Here is a 6977-nt window from a genome sequence, read left to right on the forward strand (position 1 = left end):
TGTGTGTGTGTGTGTGTGTGTGTGTGTGTGTGTGAGTGAGAGAGAGAGAGAGAGAGAGAGAAACAATACCAACTAGAAATTCAGGGAAACTTTAAATTAGAATTTTCAAGATAAATAGATATATAGATTGGTTCTTAAAGTACAAAAGAAAGTCCCTTCTCAGACCTTGAAGATATTGGTTTGTTTTTATTTTTATTGTTGGGTTTTTTGTTTGTTTTTGTGCTGGTATTGGGCTTAAACTCAGAGCCTCGAGATCTCCCTTGGTGTTTTTGCTCAAGGCAAAAACTCTATCATTTGAGCCACTCACTCTTCCACTTCAGGCTTTTCTTGGTTAATTCAAGATAAGAGTCTCATCTAATCTTCCCAGGCTGGCTTCAAACCACAATCTTCAGATATTAGCCACCAGAGAAGTTAGGTCTACAGATGTGAGCCACCAGCACCTAGCTGTTTGATTCTTATATATTATCACTTGGCAAAATATCTGAAAATTTTCAGGATTTTGAATGAATATATTAGTTCTTGTGAAATATCACCCAATCTCGTAAACTCTTGGACATTAACTCTTGACAGAAGTATTCTGATACTCTTTTTAGTAACGGTGAGCCAAGGTTGGGAGAGAACAGGAGGCACAGGTTTGGATGGCCCTATCACTAACAGGGAGACAGTTTAAATTTGGAGTTAAAACTTCAATGCCAGAAACAGTCCCTACTCTCCCTGGTTAAGTTGGGCAACCTTCATTTTAAGATTCTTATAAAACATAACCAAAGGGGAGGAGAATTCTTCATTATGTAGAACTCTTCCTTGGATCATCTTGATGAGCAATAGGTTAACCAAGCGGTTCCTAAGGCCTTCTTACAAAGGCCAGCAGGACCTGGGGTGAAATGCCTGCTGTGTATTGAGCTGACCTGGGTCACTTGGGAATCACTCACTTCGGTTGCTTTGTCACACTCATGAAGACATCTCACAATGGCAAGTTGTCACAAATCTATCCTCCCCCCACCCCTCGCCCCGCCACCCCAAAGTTTAGTTTTCCCTCATGTTCTTCTTGACTTTTTTCCCCCTCCACATTGCTAGCTGAAAATGCCCCCTGATAATTGATAATTAACTAATAATTCTCAAAAGACACGAATCTATGCAGAGTACATTTTTGGTTTCTCTATAGATGGTGTTTGACTAAAGCTTACCAATGAGAGGATCATCAAGCACAATGACAGAGGGCAATTAAGGGAGGCTGGAGGGTGGCTCAGTGGTAGAGCACTTGCCTTGTGTGCATGAGGCCCTGGGTTTGATTCCTCAGCAGTACATAAGCAAAAAGAAAAAAAGCCGGAAGTGGTGCTGTGGCTCAAGTGGTAGAGTGCTTGCCTTGAGCTGAAGAGCTGAGGGACAATGCCCAGGCCCACGACCAACCAAAAAAGAAAAAAAAAAAGCTCTACCAAGTAGAAATGACCATGAAATCAACAGGCAGAAGATAATTAAAAATACTAAACCCCTGGAGTATAAGAAACAGCCAGAAGGATCCATTTGACTGATATGGTCAAAAAATTGCCAAAATCAAATGTTTTCTTCCATCTTCAACTAGTACTTCAGCATGGAGATGTATTTTTACAAGTATGTTTATGTTTACGCTTACCTACATGCAAACATATGTGCATTTTTAACATCAATTACCTATTTCATTAAATTATGGGTTGGATTCTAATCAGTACCTTGAGAAGAAAAAAAATAAAAAATAAAAAAGCCTAGGTCAGTTTATAGGCATGGTGAAGTAAAGCTCACATATATCCTACAGATTGCTTTCAATAGCTTCAAAGCCATCCTGCATAGAACAAAGCAAATGTATATATGACAGGTAGATTAGAGGGAGATGAATAAGCATCAAAGCTGAGCTCAGGCTGGTAGTGAGGGCCTCTTACATTTTAGAGAGTAGCCCAGGACATTTAATTCTAGAGGAACATACTAGTTTTACAAATTGAGGATTGGAGGTATTGAGCAAGCAAAGGTGAAGACCTTGATTCACCTCCCAACCTTAGAACACTCATTCTGAGCTGTGGCTTCAGAATCTGAAAGCATTCCATTTCTCAAAGTATATTTATGGACTTGTTGTTATCTGATTGAAATAAGAATTTGATCCAGGTGTCAGTGGCTCATGCCTTTAATCCTAGCTATTCAGATCCTCAGGATCTAAGGATCACAGTTCAAAGCTAGCTCAGGCAAGAAAGTCCATGAGACTTGTATTTCCAATTAACCACCAGCAAACTGGAAGTGGTGCTGTTGCTCAAAGTGGTAAAGAGCTAGCCTTGAAGTAAAGAGCTCCAGGCTAGTGCCCAGGCCCTGAGTTCAAGCCCCATGACTGACAAAAAAGAAGGCTAAGTCTCAGATTTAAAAAAATCTGTCAGGGGCTGGGAATGAGGCTTAGTGGTAGAGTGATTACCTAACATGCATGAAGCCCTGGGTTCAATTCCTCAGTACTACATAAACAGAAAAAGCCAGAAATGGTGCTCAAGTGGTAGAGTGCTATCCTTGAGTACAGAGAGGTTCAGGGACAGTGCTCAGGCTCCAAGTTCAAGCCCAAGACTGGCACACACACAAAAAAAATATGTCAGGCATTAACTTTATTGGCATGTACTTTGCTAATTCAATTCTAAATAATTGAAAAAACTGAGAAAGTAAAAGAGAGAGAGAAAAGAAGGAGAAGGACAGAGATAGAGACCAGGAAGGGAGAGGAGATGAAATGATAACTAAATGAGTATCTTAATAGGTAGTGGTCAGGATACTTTTAGATAGATGAGACTGAAATATTCAGTTAGCCATCCACTGAAGTATTAAGCAGTGATTTTCAGTCATGTACCTCATATTCAAACATTATTATAGAGAAATTGGAAGACAAAAAAAAGAAGAACTCAAAGAATTTCCTCAGTAAACACTTACCTCAACATCTCTGTCATAGCATCTATGTCTGGAATTGTCATATCTATTCCGGCTGTCAAGGCCCCTATTCCGAGAGTCCACACTCCTGCTTCGATTGTTGGCACACCCATTACACCTGCCACAGCCACAACCACAGCAGGTTCGACCCCCCATGGTATTGGACTGGACTGGCCTTCACACGTTCTCCAAGAGAGAATGGTATTGTAGAATCAAAGTAATGTCCTCCACTACATAAACAGGTAGCTTTCCACTCGTCCCAAATGTAGTCAGGCTTCAGTCAAAGAATGGCCCTTGTTCTTGGCAAAGAGGGTTCTGTGGCCAAAACCAATACTCTATGACAATTAGGAAAGACCCTTCACCGATTCAAAAGAAGACAGACCCTAACTTGGTCATCTCTCCAGCCAGAATGATGGAATGATCCTCTCCTAATGGCCTCAGGAAAACAAAATGAGCTTCACTGGCCAGTGACTCCTCTTTATTACAGGGGTGATGTCACCAGAACTCTAATTTTCTCCTGTGTGGCATTTGCTGATAGGAATTCAGCTTCAATGTAAGGATGTAAGGAGAACAATAACAGTAATTACCACTTATGCTGAGCTTTGTTATTTGCCCTGTGATTCCTAGGAATGAGATGGACATGCTGGCCAGTCTGGTCACCACTGAGCATTAAGAGATGCTCTCCACTCCAGCTGGACATGAGGGGCCCCAAAGGATGTAATTTCCATATCTTCAGACCCTGATGCTGTAAGTGGAAGGGAGTTGTGAATATTTTCAGTGTCATATGCAAGCAGTTTGTGTGAACAAGGAGAATGACACTGAGGTGAGCAAGAGGAAAGAATATTTCACGTCCTTTACTGACAGATCCTTTCACCTCTACTGAGTAAAAAGATATTTCAAAAGCCATACTTCTGCTCCCCATCTCCTATGCCATCCCCTAGAGTAAGGGCACCAAAGCATTTAATTTTTTTTAACCACTTAATGGCTTCTGCCATATGTAACTCCTTCACATCCCAAACCATACAATGGGTGCAGATGCAAACTGGATTACAGAGCATTAAGGAAAAAGGAGGAGGAGGAGGATGAAACGAGGACAAAGAAATTTGAAATGTCCCATATAAAAACAAAATTTTATCAGTTCTAAATATCAAGCAACTTCACAGCAACTTATCACAGCAACTTCAGAGAACCAAACCAATGCAAAAGGAATCATAGAGAACCAAACCAATGCAAAAGGAATCATGTTTCCCAAGAGAATTCACCACAAAATACAGAATGGCCAAGAGCATTAAAGAAAAAAAAATCATTTTGCCAGTCTTGGTGCTTGAACTCAGGGCCTGGGTGCTGTCTGTGAGCTTGTTTTTGTTCACGGCTAGTGCTTTACCACTTGAGCCACAGCACCACATCTGCCTTTTCAGTTTATGTGGTACTAGGCAAGCACTCTACCACTGAGCCACCTTCCCAGCCCCTGGGGTTAGTTTTTGAGCTCCTGTATATATTGTATATCAGGCTTTTGTTGGTTGTATTGCTGATACTTTCAGTCTGTTGGCTTTCTAGTTTAGTAACTATGTCCTTTGTTATGCAAAAGCTTTTCATTATTTCCAGTCCTGGGGCTTGAACTCAGAGCCTGGGCACTGCCCCTGAGCTGCTTTTGCTCAAGGCTGCAACTCTACCATTTGAGCAACAGCACCACTTCCACTTTTTGTGTTTATGTGGTACTGAGAAATAGAACCCAGGGCTTCATGCATGCTAGGCAAGCACTCTACCACTAAGTCACATTCCCAGCCCAAGAAAAAAATCTTGACTTCATTCTTTTTATTCACTTTATCTATTTAAAAGTTTTTTTTTGAGAGTACTATGTTTGAACTCAGGGCCTTGCTCTTGCTCTACCATTTAAGCCATTTCTTAACCATCAGCCTCATTCTCTCTCTTTCTGTCTCTAGTTTTCTCTCTGTCTGTGTCTGCCTCTTAATCTCAGTCTGTGTGTGTGTGTGTGTGTGTGTGTCTGTCTGTCTGTCTGTCTGTCTCTCACCAGTACTAGAGCTTGAATTCAAGGCTGGTGCTCTACCACTTGAGCCACGGCTTCACTTCCAGCTTTTTGCTGGTTAATTGGAAACAAGAATCTCTTAGATTTGTCTTCCCAGGCTGACTGAACCTCGTATCTCTGTTTCCTGAGTAGCTAGGATTACAAGCATGAGCTACCAGTGCCCAGATCCAATGTTAATTGAAGAATCACATGTTGAAATAATGTGATACCAACAGACCAGCAAAATGAAAAGGACTGATCATATAATCTTCATAAGTGGTAAGAAGAATGGGGATATTCATGCACTTTGAGGAGTACAAGTTGGTAGAAAACTTCTTAATGAGTACTTATTCATGTTCATAAACATTCATACATCTAAAATTATATATTTTTATTTTAATTATTTTTTGTCAGTCATGGAGCTTGAATTCAGGGCCTGGGTACTGTCCTTGAGCTCTTTCATTCAAGGCTAGCTCTCTACCACTTTGAGATACAAAGCCACTTCTAGTTTTCTGGTGGCTAACTGACAATAAGAGTCTCATGGGCTTTCCTGCCTGGGCTGGCTTTGAACTGCAATCCTTAGATCTCAGCCTCCTGAGTAGCTAGGATTATAGGTATGGACCATCAGTGCCCAGCTTATGTATTCTTTTAATTTAACAACTCCACTTCTAGTGAATTTAGCTCACAGAAATAACAAAAAGTGTAGCACCAATATTGTTTATACTAGGTTAAAAAGTAGCAACAATTTAAATGTCCATAAGTAAAGACTGAAAAACTATGATAGTATTTCTATTTTTCTGTATAGATGGGATATGTAGCAACTCAAAAAGACATATAAGATGATGACTTGAAAGATAATCACAAATATTCTTAGTATAAAAACCAAGTTAGAGAATTGTATGTAGTATGGGATCTTTTTTGTTTAATACCAACAATAGCAACAACAAAACCATCTCTATTGTTCCAACTTTATAAGAATACATAAGAAAAAGCACTAAAGGACACACACACCAAACCAGTTATCTCTCAAGGTAAAAACATTTTTGGAAGGCTGGGAAGGTGGCTCAGTGGTAGAGAACTTGCCTTGCATGCATGAGGCCCTGGGTTCGATTCCTCAACACCACATAAGCAGAAAAAAGCTGGAAATGGAGCTGTGGCTCAAGTGATAGAGCGCTTGCCTTGAGCAGAAGAGCTGAGGGACAGCACCCAGGCCCAGAGTTCAGGCCCCATGACCGACAAAAAAAGAAAAAGAAAAACTTTTTTGGTGCCAATTCTGGGGCTTGAACTCAGGGCCTGAGCACTGTTCCTTAGCTTTGTCACTCAAAGTTGGCACTCTACCACTTGAGCCACAGCTCTATTTCAGGCTTTGGACTTTGCTGCCTAGGCTCGCTCTGAACTGTAATCTTCAGATCTCAGTCTCCTGAGAAGCTAGGATTACAGGCGTGAGCCACTGATGCCTGCTGTAAAATAAAGGCTTTTATGTTTACACTTTTTGCAAGAAGCAAGTAAATACATTTGCTAGAAAAATAACAAAGAAAACATCTCCCAACAGACAAGGCCTTCTAGTTTGGAAATGGACAGGAAATACACAGGAAATGGACTAGCTGACGCACATTCATGTTTATTTACACATATGTAAATAAGCAGCACCCACAATCAGTACCTCAAAGGAAGGCACTGGAGTAGTTGAGAAGGAAAGAAAAACAAATCATTCATTGAGCTCAAGCAAGAAGGCTTTGTCTGTGGAAGATGTTTTCCTTGTCAAGAGCATGATCATGAAGCAGAGTATATTTTTTCCTTAACTTTTATAAACCATGTTTTATGGATAATCAAATAAATACATTTCAAAATTTTTAAAAACATCAGTGTTAACTTTCAAGTTGGCAGAAGAAACTCGACCAACTCCTATTATCTGATACCTTTCATTAAAATTAAAAACATGCAAAAGAAAAAAAGAGCTTCTTGGGCTGAGATGAAAGGTATACGTACCACTATGCTGATCATTACTTCCAAGTTTTCTTTTTTT

The 6977-nt window shown here is 40.3% G+C and overlaps 1 protein-coding gene across 1 annotated transcript in view; it reads right to left on the reverse strand.

The window, feature by feature from the left end:
- The window catches only part of LOC105990063 (basic salivary proline-rich protein 1-like), a 183614-nt gene that overhangs the window by 55295 nt on the left and 121342 nt on the right, over window positions 1-6977 (reverse strand). The gene's annotated exons all lie outside the window — the stretch shown is intronic.

Source organism: Dipodomys ordii, unplaced genomic scaffold (assembly GCF_000151885.1).
Source record: "Dipodomys ordii isolate 6190 unplaced genomic scaffold, Dord_2.0 Scaffold62, whole genome shotgun sequence".
Taxonomy (NCBI): domain Eukaryota; kingdom Metazoa; phylum Chordata; class Mammalia; order Rodentia; family Heteromyidae; genus Dipodomys; species Dipodomys ordii.